The sequence below is a fragment of the Panthera uncia genome, chromosome D1 (genome assembly GCF_023721935.1).
Source record: "Panthera uncia isolate 11264 chromosome D1, Puncia_PCG_1.0, whole genome shotgun sequence".
In the NCBI taxonomy this organism is placed as follows: Eukaryota; Metazoa; Chordata; class Mammalia; order Carnivora; family Felidae; genus Panthera; species Panthera uncia.
Genome location: NC_064808.1, coordinates 87,668,194 through 87,684,793, shown reverse-complemented (window position 1 = coordinate 87,684,793; position 16,600 = coordinate 87,668,194). Strand labels below are relative to the sequence as shown.

At 38.2% G+C, this 16,600-nt stretch overlaps 1 pseudogene; it reads left to right on the top strand.

The window, feature by feature from the left end:
- The first annotated feature begins 13,364 nt into the window (after nucleotides 1–13,364).
- On the top strand, nucleotides 13,365–13,420 carry LOC125917968 (uncharacterized; annotated as a pseudogene).
- The last annotated feature ends 3,180 nt before the right edge of the window (nucleotides 13,421–16,600 follow it).

The window sequence follows — 16,600 nt, the reverse complement described above, 5'->3', positions numbered from 1 at the left end:
AAAAAAAACAAGTCCACCCTGTCATTTTTCTGGGCTTTGTAGAGTATGAAAAAGTTATTGCGTGCGTGTGTGTGTGTGTGTGTGTGCCTGTGTGTGTGCCTGTGTGTGTGCCTGTGTGTGTGCCTGTGTACATGTAAGGGCAGTGAGCTTGGTGGTAGTGGTGTCTGGGCCCGGAACTATGTGCAAATACCACGTGTTTATTCCAGCTTTCATTTAGCGGAAGCTCAAAAATTTTTGATGTTAGTTTTTCGAGGAGTTTTTTATTTTTTAGGGCAACTTAATACTGTTTACTTGTTTGTTTCTCCAACCTAAGGTGGCTTTTTAAAGGTTAGGTCTCGGTCTAGTTCAGTGGTGAGCCCCTAATGCTCCATACAGAGCCTGGAACATAGTAGATAGCCAAAAATTGATTACTGATATATATTTTTTAATGTTTATTTATCTTTTGAGTGAAAGAGAGAGAGACAGAGTGTGAGCAGGGGAGGGCCAGAGAGAGGGAAACACAGAATCCAAAGCAGACTCCAGGCTCTGAGCTGTCAGCAAAGAGCCCAATGTGGGGCTCAAACCCATGAACCATAAGATCATGACCTGAGCCAAAGTCAGATGTTTAACCGCTGAGCAACCCAGGGGCCCCTATTACTGATTCAGTAAAAGACTAGGGGAGGGGAATGAGAAAGAGAGGAAACATTGACAGCTAAAATCTTCAGATAATTCCTAAAGTTTATTTGCACCCTTAGGAACAGTTATTTGGCGGAAATTTGTTTCTATGTGCTTTATGATCCAGGACAAGTATTGAGAGTCTACAGTGCTAAGGTGGCATTCAGACTGATTTTCACTGGTATACAGTTAGGTAACCTCTACTGAGCCCTTGTTAGAATAAACATTCACTCTACTTCTATCTCCTGCCTTTGTAAGATTCAGACTGTGAACTAACCACTCTATTTCTCTCAGTTTGAGCCTCTCAGATTTCCACTGATCTTTCCTGCCCACGATCGTCTTCCACATTTGGAACTACCTAGACGCACCAGAGCATAGAGTTACATGTCTTCTCCTTCTCCTTCTCCTTCTTTTTCTCCTTCTTAATGTTTACTTATTTTTGAGAGACAGAGAGAGACAGAGCATGAGCATGGGAGGGGAAAAGAGAGGGGAGACACAGACTCTGAAGCAGACTCCAGGCTCTGAGCTGTTAGCACAGAACCCGATGTAGGACTTGAACTCACAAACAGCGAGATCATGACCTGAGCCAAAGTTGTACGCTTAACTGATTGAGCCACCCAGGTGTCCCTAGTTACATGTCTTCTTTCATATAAGGCATGTGCATTCCAACATTTTAGAGACAATGCCCCCTTCTCTGTTGTATATAAACCAAAGAGGTCACTCCAGAAATAGACATTTCAATTCAAATTATGGAAAGGGAGGGTTAATATTTATTTGCACAGTTTAATGTATCTCCAGTAGTTGGCTGATCAATTGAAGGATAGTCAGATATTGCTAGAAGTACCTATTCAGACTATTTTTGGAATTAGAAAGTCAAAGAGTATGAGGTCAAGGCCAGACTTCCTCGTCAGCCAAGTTGTTTGGGTGTTATCATGAGTTGTCTTACACAGTAGCCAGTAACCATATATGGCTATTAAAATTTCAATATAAATGGATTAAAATTAAATAAAATTAAAGATTTAATTTTGTAGTCTCATCAACCACATTTCAAGTATTCAATAGGCACATGTAGCTAGAATCTACCCTATTGGAGATGGCATCAATAAAGAACATCATGATTCCACAAAGTTCTATTGCTCAGTGCTGTAGAACCTATGTCCTTTGGAAAATTTTAAAGACAGGTTACCTTTAGGGTGCCACCACCAGGGGTATCTGTATGTGTGCATATGTGTGCGTATTTGTGCGTGTGTGTGTGTGTGTGTGTGTGTGCGTGTTGTGTGTTGTGTTTTGTACTTATAGCATCACCAGAAATAATGAACAATTATTTTGCTACTTGTAGATGATTGTTTCATGATGTTTAAGACTTCTTGTGATTGGGGCTACTTTTGAAGTGGTGCATAAATGATGGAACTATCCAATGCAAAGGTAGAGAGTTGTGATCAAATGAAATTATGCTTACTGTATTTTTTTCTTTTGGATCACTCTGCTGTGCTTTTCTTTCTGTTCAAATATGTGTGCGTTGTTGGGTCTTGAGACAGAAATTTCATAAATTGTAGAGCTGATCTTGCCTTCTCTGTTCATAGTAATGCACAAAGAAATGGCAGGCCAGTAGCAGGCATATCTTGGGGAAAATGCAACCTGGATCATAAATTGTAAGACCTCTTATGTATGAGTAAAACTCTGGTGGGGTCACATGGCCCAAATGCTTACTAAACATATAGAACCAAAATGCCTGTGAAATGTTTAGCTATATACTCAGCTCATGAGTAACCAAGAGTTGGCATTTCTTTTTGTCTTACCTTGTTCTCCTTTTGCCTTTTTCCTTCCTCCCTCTTCCTAGCTTTCTCCGTCAACCACTAAACACATATTTACTGAGTGTTCATGAGATTCGGGGAAGGGATTGGTGAACAAACACAGTCCCTATTCTCCTGGAGTTCACAGTCAGGGAAACAGACAACAAAAAATACTTACACAATTAATTATTCAAGAACATTTTGATAAGTACAATAAAGGAGGAATGTAGGATGATAACCAAACAAAAAACCCTGATAACAAGGAGACTTGACTTGGTCTGGACTGGAGGTGGAAGAATAATGAATCTGATATTTGGTTTCCCCTTTGTTAATTAATTCTTCCCTCCGGGCAGGCTAAGTGAAGTATGTTGTATAAACATATGGCGTTGCTGGTATTTCTTTTATGGTGTCTAAGCCTCTCTGAGACTCCTGGTCCAAATTTCAAAGCTGGTCTCATGAAACTGTTCTCAGAGCAAGAGTTAAGAATGACTGCAGGTGGGAAGAATAGAACAGCTGGGAATGGATCAGGAGTAGGGGTGCTACTGTGAGCAATTTTCTTTAACACAAAAATAAATGTATTCTACCAAGGGCTCAGGAGGGGAGAGGTGAGGGCACACACATATTTCTTTGTTGGCATTAATGTTTTCTTGGCAGCTTTGTTACTCTGGACCCATCAGTGTCAACTCATTGATCCGACTTAGCTTGTTGGCTCTCTCCACTGGATAAAAAAAAAAAAAAAATGTTGCTAAATTATATCAGATCCCATGATAAAATATATTCAGCTGTCCCCATAGCTGTGCGCTTGCCCTGGCTTCTGTGGTTACATTAGAAGTTGTGCTTTTTTCTCTATTCATCTCTTTTGTCTTTCTCTGCTATTGCTCTTTTTATCATAGCATCGCTGTCTTCTATCTCCATCCTGCACAAATTCTGACTGGTGATAAGGTACGGGCTGTTAATTGCTGATGCCCATGAAATTCTGAATGGTTGCTTATTACAGGGCTCGGGGTCTTCCTTTGATGACATTTAAGAAATATGATAATGAATTAAAATACGTGTACCCACTTTATGATTTTGTGTGTGTGTGCACATATGGCTAGTCTTTTCTCAAATGCGCTCATGCGATGTTACTTTTGGAATGCGGTTGTCTCCTCAAAGTGGCTATCAAGGGAATTAGGACTCAAATTAAGGATTATTAAAAAGACATTCACACTGAAATATGTTATTACTGCAAAAGCTGTTCTTGCATTAGCAAAATGAAGTTAGTGAAACAACGGGCATTTACAGCTGAGGCTCTAAATCAAAATTCTGCAAAGCATTCCTATTTTTCCACCCCAATAGCATCCTCCCCTCCCCAGTCCTGTCCCCATGAACTTTGGCAGGGACCTCATTTTGTAGAAGCACCAGGCAGGTTTAGAAACCAGTAGAGTGTTCAGCTATTTCTCACATTTGCCCCAAACACTGGCTATTTCCTTTTTGGCTTTAGGGGAATTGGCTCAGCAGGAACTTGAGCTCTTGCACACTCGGTTTGGGAATCTGGATCTATTGCAATATGTCCCATCAGCTATTTGCTTTGCAGTGTAGTATATGTTGGATCTACTAGATGAAAAAGGCACATAACTGATTTTCAAGAGCAAACATCGCACAGCATTTTCAAAACACAGTCTTCCTCCTGTGTTCCCTAGCTCACTTGTTGGTTCAGATATTACTGGATGATTCTGTTGGCAATTTGGGCCTGGGCCTGGATTCTTCTCTCTTCTTACTTTCCCCTTGCAAGCAATATCACAAACCTAGCAGACATAACACCTTTTGTTAACCTCCTCAGTCTTCCTCCAATCTGCTCCCTCCTCTACTGCTCTTCAACTCCATCCCCCTTGGTCTATGTCCTGCTGTCATCATTTCTTGTCTATATCTCAGCTGTGGTCACCACCTTCAGTTTCATCCTTCCCATTCTGCTTCTTTTTTTCTTGAAGAATCCAACTGCCCAGTGCAGAAGATGCAAATTTCATCGTCGTCATCATCATCATCATCATTATGTCTTTTATCAAAAGTCCATCAATGGTTTTACAATGGGCATAGAATTAAGTTAGAACATCTTAACTTGGCATTAAAAAGCCCTCTGTATTATGACCTTTGCTTACTTTGCAAGCTTCATCTGAGTTCATGTTACCTCTGAATTTGTAGTTTTCCTATGGAATACTCTACCACAACATGATCTCTCTCTTTCTTTACACTTGTCCCCCCATCCCCCACCCCTACTCCAGGCCTTTTCTCTCTCTTTCTCTGGTTGGCCAGATGACTCCTTTTAAAATCCAAGAACTGTTGCCCAGAGGCTGTCTTCCCCCAAATCCTGGACCTCCAGGCTGAGTTGAAGATCTCTTATCCATATTCTTATAAAACTACATTCTCATAAGGGACACCTGGGTGGCTCAATCATTTGAGCATCGGGACTTCGGCTCAGGTCATGGTCTCAGGGTTCTTGGGTTCAAGCCCGACATTGGGCTCACTGCTGTCAGCGTGGAGCCTGCTTGGGATCCTCTGTCTCCTTCCCTGCCCCCACTGGCACTCTCTACCTCAAAAACACATAAACAACAACAACAACAAAAAACCCTACATTCTCATAAAAATTACACTCCCCAAGCATTTTTTTAATGTTTATTTTTGTCAATATTTGTAATGTTTATATTTTGTCAGCCCAAAGCCTAACGTGGGGCTCTCACCCATGAAGTGTGAGATCACGCTTTGAGCTGAAGTCTGATGCTCAATCGTCAGAGCCACCCGGGTGGGTGTTTTTTAAAAAAACAGCTTTATTGAAATAGAATTCACATAACAAAGTTCATCCATTTTAAGTGCACAATCCAATGAATTTTGGTATTTACACAGAGCTGGGCAGCCATCACCCTGACAACACTTTTTATTATCTCTATTTTTGATTATAAAAGAAGTGATGAAGTGGTATTTCATGATGGTTTTGATTTTCATTTCCATAGGGGCAAATTATGTTGATGTTTTTTTGTGTGTGCTTATTAGCTATTTGTATATCTTCTTTGTAGATGTATCCATTCAGATCTTTTTTTCCCCCCATTTTCAGTTGAGTTGTCTTTTTATTATTGAATTGTAAGAATTATTTATTCTGGATACTAGACCCTTGGAACATGTATAATTTGTAAATTTTTCTTTCTGTGGGTTGCCCCTTCAGTTTCTTAATAATATCCTTTTAAGTTCCTTTTCATGAATAGCATCCCCCACTATCAACATTGCTCTCCAGAATGGTATATTTCTTTTTACCAAGGATGAACCTACACAGACACATTATAATCGCTCAAAGTCTATAGTTTACTTTAGGGTTCACTCTTGGTGTTGTGTATTCCATGGATTTGGACAAATGTATAATAACGTACATCCGTTATTATAACATCATACAGAGTATTTTTACTGGCCTAAGTATCCTCTGTGTTCTGTCTATTTCCTACCCATTCACACACCAACCCCAGCAACCACTGAACTGTTTATTGTCTCCCTAATTTTGCTTTTTCCAGAATGACGTGTAGTTAGAATCATACGATATGTAGCCTCCTGAGGTTGGCTTCATTCACTAAGTAATATTCATTTAAGATTCCTTCGTGTCTTTTTATGACTTAACAGCTCATTTCTTTCTAGTGCTGGATACTATTCCATTGTCTTAATGTGCCACAGTTTATCCATTCACCTACTGAAGGACATTTTCGTTGCTTTCAAGTTTTCATAATTATGAATAAAGCTGTTGTAAATATTGGTATGTGTATTTTTGTGTCAACAGAAATCTTGAGTTTTAGGTAAATATCGAGGAGCACAATTCCTGGATCATATGAAGAGTCAGGCTAGTTTTATAAGAAACTGCCAAATTGTCTTCCAAAGTAGGGAACCATTTGGCATTCCCACAGCAATGAATGAGAGTTCTTGTATCACATCTTCACTATCATTTAGTGTGGTTGTTTTAATTTGCATTTCCTGATGACATATGATATAGAGCATCTTTTCTTATTTGTCATCTGTATATCTTCTTTGGTGGGGTGTCTGTTAATATCTTTCCACTTTATATTTGGGTTGCTTGCTTTCTTATAGTTAAGTTTTAAGACTTCTCTGTAGATTTTGGATAATAGTCCTTCATCAGATGTGTCCTTTGCAAATACTTTCTTCCAGCCCTTGGCTGGTCTTCTCATTCTCTTAACATTATCTTTCACAGAGAAGTTTTTAATTTTAATGAAGTCTAGCTTATCAATTATTTCTTTCATGAATGGTGCCTTCGGTGTTTTTATCTAAAAAGTCATTGTCATACCCAAGGTCATCTAGGTTTTCTCCTGTGTTATCTTCTAGATGTTTCATAGTATTATACTTTACATTTAGATCTGGGATCCATTTTGAATTAATTTTTTGTGAAGAATGTAAGGTCTATGTCTAGATTCTTTTTTTTTTTCAAGTAAATGTCCAGATTTCTCAGCATTGTTTGTTGAAAAGACTATCTTACTCTCTTGTATTGCCTTTGCTCCTTTGTCAAAGATCAGTTGACTATATTTATGTGAGTTTATTTCTGGGCTCTCTATTCTTTTGCCAGTACCACAGTGTCTTGATAACTGTAGCTTTAAAATAAGTCTTGAACCATGGGGAAGGGGAAGGGGGAAAAAAGGAAAAAAAAAAAAGGAAAAAAAAAAGAAAAAAAAAAGAGGTTAGAGTGGGAGACAGCCAAAGCATAAGAGACTCTCAAAAACTGAGAACAAACTGAGGGTTGATGGGGGGTGGGAGGGAGGGGAGGGTGGGTGATGGGCACTGAGGAGGGCACCTGTTGGGATGAGCCTTGGGTGTTGTATGGAAACCAATGTGACAATAGATTTCATATATTGAAAATAAAATAAAATAAGTCTTGAAGTTTTTAAGAGTCTCTTATGGTTTGGCTCTCTCCCTCTCCATCTTTTTTTTTTCTTCCCCTCCCCCATGGTCTTCTGTTAAGTTTCTCAGGATTCACATAGGAGTGAACACATATGGAATCTGTCCTTCTCTGTATGACTTATTTCACTTAGCATCACACTCTCCAGTTCCATCCATGTTGCTACAAAAGGCCATATTTCATTCTTTCTCATTGCCACGTAGTACTCCATTGTGTATATAAACCACAATTTCTTTATCCATTTGTCAGTTGATGGACATTTAGGCTCTTTGCATAATTTGGCTATTGTTGAGAGTGCTGCTGTAAACATTGGGGTACAAGTGCCCCTATGCATCAGCACTCCTGTATCCCTTGGATAAATTCCTAGCAGTGCTACTGCTGGGTCATTGGGTAGGTCTGTTTTTAATTTTTTGAGGAAACTCCACACTGTTTTCCAGAGCGGCTGCAACAGTTTGCATTCCCACCAGCAGTGCAAGAGGGTGCCCGTTTAACTGAGGGTTGATAGGGGGTGGGAGGGAGGGGTGGGTGGGTGATGGGTATTGAGGAGGGCACCTGTTGGGATGAGCACTGGGTGTTGTATGGAAACCAATTTGACAATAAATTTCATAATAAAAAAAATAAAATAAGTCTTGAACTCAGAGAGTGTGAGTCTTTCTACTTTGTTCTTCTACATCGATATTGCATTGACTATTCTGGGTCTTTTATCTCTCCACATAAATTTTAGAATCATCTTGTTGATATTCACAACATTTTGACTGGGATTGCACTGAATCTATAGATGAAGTTGGGAAGAATTGACAGCTGGATCATGTTGAGTCTTCCTCTTCATGACATCAAATATCTCTCCATTTATTTAGTTATTCCTTGATTTTGTTTATCAGACTTTTGCTATCTTCCTCATTGACAATGTACCATATTGCTAGATTTTTACCTAAGTTATCTCACAGGGGGGTGCTAACATAAATAGTATTACATTTTTAATTTAAAGTTCCACTTGTCCATTGCTGGTTTATAGGAAAGTGATTGATTTTTGTATATTAAACTTGAGTCCTGCAACCTAATATAATAGCTTATTGGTTCCAGCAGGCTTTTTTGTTGATTCAATTGGATTTTATACATAGATGAACATGTATTCTGCAAACAAAAACAGTTTTATTTCTTTCTTCCCAATCTGTATACTGTTTATTTTCTTCTTCTCTTATTGCATTAGCTAGGACTTCCAGTATGATGTTGGAAAGGAGTGGTGTAGTGGGACATCCTTGCATTTTACCTAGTCTTAGAAGGAAAGCTTTGAGTTTTTCACTATTAAGTATGTTGATAGCTATAGTCTTTTTATAGATGTTCTTCATGAAGTTGAGGAAATTTCTCACAATTTCTAGTTTACTAAGAGTTTTTACCATAAATAGGTGTTGGATTTTGTGGAACGCTTTTTCCACAACTATTGATAAAATCATGTGATTTTTTTTCAGCTTGTTAATCTAATGGATTTTATACATTGATTTTTGAATGTTGAACCAGCCTTGCATGCCTGAGATAAATCCCATTTGGTTATGGAATATGATTCTTTTTATACATTGTTGGTTTTTGTTTGCTAGTATTTTACTAAGAATTTCATATCTATATTTATGAGAGATATTAGTATATAGTTTTATTTATTATAATGTCTTTGTCTGATTTTGGGATTGGGGTAATGCTGGCCTCATAGAATGAATTAGGAAACGTTCCTTCTGCTCCTGTCCTCTGAAAGAGATCACAGAGAATTGGTATAATGACTTTCTTAAATTTGTGACAGAATTAACCATGAACCCATCAGAATTTGCTGCTTTCTGTTTTGGACATTTCTGTTATGGATTATTTTTTCAAAATTTTAAATAGATATTGGCCTATTCAGATTGTCTGTTTCTTCTTGTGTGTGCTTTGACAGGTTGTATCTTTCTAAGAATTGGTCCATGTCATCTGAGTTATCAAATGTGTGAACATAGGTGAATTTGTGGTCACATTTGTGGGTTTTTTATGTGTGTTCAAATTATTTTCTTGGGTATGTCCTTCGTAGTAAAATGATGCTGTCAGGCTTAAAAACTTTGTATTTCTTATAAAATGGGTGTGCTTGCAATATACTCTTTCAAATTTTGTTTAGCTGGGAAAGTTTTTACTTTGTTTTTCTTTTTAAGGATTGTTTTTCTGATTCTTAGTGACAGCACTTTGAATATGTCATTAACTGCCTCCTGGCCTCCACTGCTTCTGACAGGAAGTAAGACCTTAATCTTATTGATGATCTCCTGTGCATGGCAAGATTTTTTTTTCTTGCTGTTTTAAAGATTTCTTTTTGTTTCAATATTTTTGCTATTAAGCATTGGGGTGTGGATCTCTTTGCATTTATTCTACCTTAATCTTCTTGAGCTTCTTGGATGTGTAGATCAAAAACTTTAATCAAACTTGTGATATGTTCTGCCATTGTTTTTTGAAATATATATTCAATATTTTTTTTCTGCAACCGTCTTCTCTACTTCTGCTAATGCCATTACAAATATCTTGTTGCACTTACTAGTAACATACATTTCTTTGTGGCTTTGTCAATTTTTCTTTTTCTCTCAATGTTTCAGACTGCATATGGTCTATTAATATATCTTCAAGTTTACTGATTTTAAGTCTTTATCAAGTCCAACCTCTGAGTCCCTTTCTGCATCAAAGGCAATTTTTGTTGCCTGCTTTTTTTTTTTTAATTACAGTCACACTTTCCTATATGTTTGCGTGTCTTGTAGTTATTTTGTCGAAAAGTTAACATTTTCGACAATTTAGCAACTCTAGATAATCATCCTCTCTCACAGAGCTTTCTGTTACTCATTGTTTGCTTGTTTATTTTCTCAGTGACCTGGCTCCACTGACTATTTTACTGAAGTACGTTTCTCCCCCAGTGTGAAGTCTCTGCGGCCACTCCACAGAGGGCACTGCCTTGGGCATGCACACAGTCACCTTGTGATGACAGTGGTTTTAGCAGGGCCCCCTCAGTGTCTTTCCATTATAAGCTTTCTGCCTCTGTTGGCATTACATCCAGCTTGAAACTGCCCTAATTGCTAGTTAATTGTTCTATTGTTTTTGACAATACCCAAGGGCATAAATTGTTTCACTGTCTTATTCAATTCAGTTTGGAACACTGAGCAGGAAGAGCTTTTGAAGTCAATCTTTGAGGTTAGTTCTAACTTTGGGAGATCTTCATAGCTTTTTCTTTCCCTGGTTCTCTCTGGTAAACTAGCTGGACCACAATTTCTCTTATTGCTCTCATGAAGCTACCAACCTTTTCTTAACTGGTTGCCATCAAAATCTCAACCATTTTTGAGGCTCGAATTCCCCTATCAGTACTCTGTTTCAAATAACTATTTGTTCCTTTGAGAATAATTCTCTGTTTTTTTTTACCTGACTCTTCCTGGGCAGAATCTTTAAGCCACTGATGTAGAAGTGAGATGGGGACAGTGGCCTGCTTCTCTCATAGAGACATTCTGTTTTACACTCAAAGAGATGGGTGCCAGCAATAGCTTCTGGGTCTTCTTGGCTTTTCTCTCCTGTATAGGATCTTCTTCTCATAAGCAAGCTGGGGTGAGGAGGGACAGGATTCCAGTGTTCTCAGGTGGTCTTCCACTCTATCCGTGGGGCATGTGTGAAGAAAGGGAGTTACTGACCTCTCAGCTATACTTACCTGGAATGTAGCTTCTGCAACATGCAGCTGGGAGGAATGACAAATGTCTATTACCTGCCCCTCCCAGGAAGTACTATGGTGCTTGATGGGAAGTTGATGGACAGCTCTATTTTCTTGGCCATATCTCCATTAAGTGGGGCTTCCATCATGCTCAGCTGGGCTGGGGGGAGCCGAGTAACATGTTATGGCTCAAGTGGCAGAAAATCTCACTGTTTTTACCAAAATTTAGTAGACTGTCTTGAATAAATGATTCCTCATTTGCTGCATAACCTTACAATTTCCAGAGACTTTAAATGGCTGTTTCTAAAATAAATTTAAGCAATTATGATTGTTTCGCTGGAAAGTGGGTCCTCAAAGATCCTCAAAACATTATTGTCCCCACTGAAATTTTGATTGAGGGAGTGTGTGTGTGTGTGTGTGCGCGCGCGCATCGCGCGCGTGTGCTGCCAGGGTGCATTGCTGGGCTCTTATTTTTAGGATTTTTTTTTTTTTTAACATAGGACAGATTATACTGGTAGTGATTTAAAGTACTGACATAAAGTTTCCTTTTTCTTTTTCTTTCTTTTCTTTCTTTCTCTCTCTCTCTCTCTTTCTTTCTTTCTTTTTTTCTATTGAGAGAGAGAGAGACAGAGAGCATGAGTGGAGGAGAAGAGCAGAGGGAGAGAGAGAACCTCAAGCAAGCTTTGCTCAGCTTGGAGCCCGCTGTTGGACTCCATCCCATAGCCTTGGGGTCATGACTTGAGCTGAAATCAAGAGTCACACACTCAACTGACTGAGCCACCCAGGCACCCTAAAGTTTCCTTTTTAAAAGTAAATTAACTGAAACTATATGTTTCGACTGTAGAAAGACTTAGTAGTGATGAAAATCATAGCCCTTACTGAAGTAGGGAACATCAACACTTCATGTTAAATTGAGGAAATAAGAGATAAAGAAAGGTTGGGGCGCCTGGGTGGCTCAGTCGGTTAAGCGTCCGACTTCGGCTCAGGTCACGATCTCGCGTATGCGAGTTCCAGCCCTGCGTCGGGCTCTGTGCTGACCGCTCAGAGCCTGGAGTCTGTTTCAGATTCTGTGTCTCCCTCTCTCTCTGACCCTCCCCCGTTCATGCTCTGTCTCTCTCTGTCTCAAAAATAAATAAATGTTAAAATTTTTTTTTTTAAAAAAAGAAAGGTAATGAATGATTCCTAAAAGGAAATATATATTTTTTTCACCTCTGAGTCAAAACGTGGACAAACAGTAGCCACAACACTTTTACCCATACCAACAATCATGTTCATGTCTAGCATTTCTAGTTCATTTCAGATTTGGTCTCCAATATTCTCCACTAAAAAAGAACTAAGACTTCCAAGGAAAATAATTTGAGTCAAGAAAAAAATCAGCATAGTGCTAGAAATGACTATTATTGACAGAAGGCAAGGACATTTTTAAGACTGTCAAGGGCAGTAATAAAGAACAAAGAAGTTGGCTCAAAGGAGCTCTACTGGGAAGGTTATAGTCATTTGAATATTAAAGCGGATGAAAGTTATGGTTAATTACAAAAGTTTTGAAAGGTTAGGAAGTTTTCACACAAAAGAAGGTAAAACAGAGAAATTTTAATTTTAGTTGTTTAATTACTGAACAAATGCTATTGTATGTTGGCATTTTATATGTTCTTCAAAATACATAGTTGCAAAGCATTGACATTTGCTTGCTTTTTTCTGTGTAACTAGATTTCGGTAGATACAGAATACTTGGAGTAATCCAGAGAGTTCTAGACAAATTGGGAACTGTACTCATTAAAAAAACTTATCCATAAAACTGATCATACTTATCCTGGTAGCTTATCAGTTTGAAAAGGGTTTGGTGGTAAATAACCAAATTACCATTTACAGCCAAAGTTTAGTTTGTTTCAAGATAATACCCCCTATGCTCCTTCAAAGAAGACTAAGTATGCAATTGATTCTGTTTATCCTAGGACATATACCTCCAACTGACACTGCTAATTTAAAAAAGATGCTTGTAAGGCTTATTTTTTTTTTAACAATGATAGCAAAATTGGTAAACGTGTTGTGATGGTGAATAATGGCAGTTAAATATAACACAGTAACAAGACAGCCACATAACGCCAGGTAAACATGACTCTAAGAGAATATTATTCTAGGTAAAGGTTCCAGTTGGCAAAATATTTAAAGCTAACTAAAAGGCATGGGCCCTCACAGCTTTATCAATATACCTAGTGAAGTTAAGACATAAAAAGGAAGCTGAATCTGATGTTACATAGCTCAAGTTTGGGTTACATTCAGAAAAAGCAACTACATACTCTGGTTCTCTTCAGATCATATAAATCTGTTGCCTTTTACTAGAGATTTCTGTGGAGAGGAAAAAACAGCTACATGTTGCACCTGGCCAAGAATCCATTAATTTATAACCCAGAACCTGTAACCTTGACTGGTCTGAGATGCTATCATTTATCTTTTTTGTCTAAAATAACTATGACTTTCGGAAAATATCTGAATAAGTTTGAGAATAGCCTTAGGATGGTGTCATCTGCCTATAACTATAAGCAAGTATAAAAACAAGTGTACAATGACAAAATGAACGAAATGCATGGTACCAATAATTGAAAATGGGTTTTAGATGGAGTATAGCACTTTCTCCAGATACTATAGATAGTAACTCTATTTGTGTTGTACTGCTCTTTAAGGTGTTTGAAATATTTAAAAGACTTAGATATACTAAATTTGTAAATTTTCTTAACTTGTTTAAGAAAACTTTATTACCAATATATAGCCATCCATTTCTAAATAAAATTGTTTAATGTTTATTAGATATGCATGTAATTAATTGAGCATTTAATAAAGTATAATTGGTAAGTGTTCTTCTTTATGCAAAATAAAACCCTCGGACATGAGTCTAATCCACAGTAAAAAAAAATTGGATGAAAAATGTTAGAGAAATAATGATAAACATGGTAGATGGTGGAACGTTTTAGGCAAAAATAGCAATGGAGACAGAGAGATACGTGATATTTGGGAAAACCTGTTTTAAGTGTTAAGAACATAGCTACTGGTGTTATAGAGATCTGGGTTTGAGTTCTCAGCACTCCATTTATTACTGTGTGATTAGTGTGTGAAAGACAGTTACCTAAACTTTTAATCCCTTCTTGTCCTCATCTGAAAAACATAGGAAGAAAATACTTCCCTCCCAAGGCTCAGGACAATATTTCCAGCTGAGTACCAGATGCATGGTGACATTTTCAATAAATGGTCAGTGTTGTTCTTACCATCCTTTATACTATTTTAGTGAACTATCTCTTGCGTTTGGGAGGCGTTATTAAAATAATTTGTGCCATTTCACAATATTGACATATCCTTCCTTAACCTAGTACATTTCCTTTCACCATTACCTTGCTAACATCCTCTGCTCTGTCTCCTCTTCTTCTACTTCTCAGTCCTCTGGTTGAGGCATCCGCGTCTGCCATTCCTACAGAGGGGAACCCATCAGGGTCCTATTCCCTGACTTTTTTCTCATTCAGTCCAGTGTGATCAGGGAATCTCATCTAATCCAATACGATGATGATTCTCAAGTCTCTATTCATGGATTTGGCCTCTCCCAAGTTCCAATGCTACATAGCCAAAAAAGAAATTATCCAGTGTATAACCATCTCTAACTTGACAAATTAAAACTCAAATACTCTATCTTGTCTATTCTCCTTAACTTAGTTGTAGATAACATCACTCATCTCATTCAAGAGTAAAACCCAGCATTTGCTTTCTCCTTTTCCCCCCCTCACACTGTAAGTGCTAACCACTGTGCTAACTGCTTAGATTGTGTGTGTGTGTGTGTGTGTGTATGTGTGTGTGTGTGTGTGTGAGAGAGAGAGAGAGAGAGAGAGAGAGAGAGAGATGGAGACAGAGATAGAGAGAGAGAGATAACATTTTTGTACTCGTGGAGATTATAATCTCTGTGGAGGAAATATACAATAATAAAGAAGTCCCAAAAATAAATGTGCACCTTGAAAACATATAATGTTAGTTGACTTAGGAAAGTCAAGGAAGTTTGAAGAGAGTATTGATTGAGTTGGGGCTACAAGAGATGTAGATGTTAGTTGGGCAAAGTGAAATGGCATTCCAAGCAGAGGGAACATCAAAGGCTCTAGGGAGTGAGGGATCATGGTGCAGTTTAGAAACTGAAAGAAGGTCAATTGTAACAAGACTGGATAGAGCGTTAGATACGACAAAATGGCACATGGAAGCTAAGATTTTGGTTTTACTTAAAGATTAATTTTAAGCACTATGAGTACAGCTTTAGATATTTTCATTTATTTATTTTTTCTTCTTGTATTTATTGAGTTGGACTAGGTTTCAGGCACTTCTCTATGCTCTTGGGATAAATCAGAATAAGACAGACAAACCATCACCACCTTCCAGTAGTTTATATTCTTGTAAGAGGAAGCAACTAATATGAAACTAATGCAATAAATAAGTAAAGCATACAGTGTTTTGGAAAGTGAATGCTATGGAAAGAGAAGTAGGGCAGCTAAAGGGAGATTGAAACTGTCAAAATGTGGAAGATGTTATTTTAAATACGACGTTTGCTGTAGTCTTCATTGAGAAAGTAACACTTCAGCAAAGAGGCGAAGGAGGTGAATTAGCCAGTCATGTGGATATCCAGGAGTGGAGTATTCAAATAGAAGGAATAGCCAGGACCAAGACCCTGGAGCAGAAGCCTGCTGGGCATGCTCATATCCAAGGAACAGCAAAGAAGCCATATGATTGGAGTGGAGTGGGAGAATAATAGGCATCATATTTAAAATTAATGAGTGTGGGTCCATATTTTTAGTATTTGTGGACCATTGAAAGGACTTCAGTTTTAATCATAAGAACGCTTGTTGAGTCCGAAGTTCAGTGCAAATGTCAAAAGTCATTTGGAACTTTGAGGGGAGGTCATGGACATACAAGTTTTTGATTCATCTCTAACTAGCAGCTAAAACCACGGATATGGAAGAGACTATCTAGACCAGAAGACTGGCAAATTCCATGGGACAAATCCATTCTACTGGCTGATTTTGTAAATACAGTTTTATTAGAACACAGCCACACCTATTAATTTACATATTGTCTATGTCTGCTTTCACTTTACAAAAACAGAATTGAATAGTTACAACAGATCGTGACCTGAGCTGAAGTCGGCCGCTTAACCGACTGAGCCACCCAAGCGCCCCTGTTTTGTTTTTTTTAGAGACAGAGAGAGAGAGAGAATCATAAGCAGGCTCCATGCCCAGCACAGAGCCCCACCTGGACCTCCATCTCATGACAATGAGCTCATGACCTGAGCATAAATTAAGAGTAGGATACCCAACTGACTGAGCCACCCAGGTGCCCTACTTCTATTTCTCTTTAAAGCAGGGGTAGCAAGAGGGAGAGAGGGAGTAGACTAGAGAAACAGTAGACTTGCCAGTCAATATAGTATACTCATCTTAGTTTAAAGACAATGGAGTTATACTAGAGCCAGCCTGTCTTTTTGGGTGCTTTGTTTTCTTTTGTTTTTAAATATGTGCT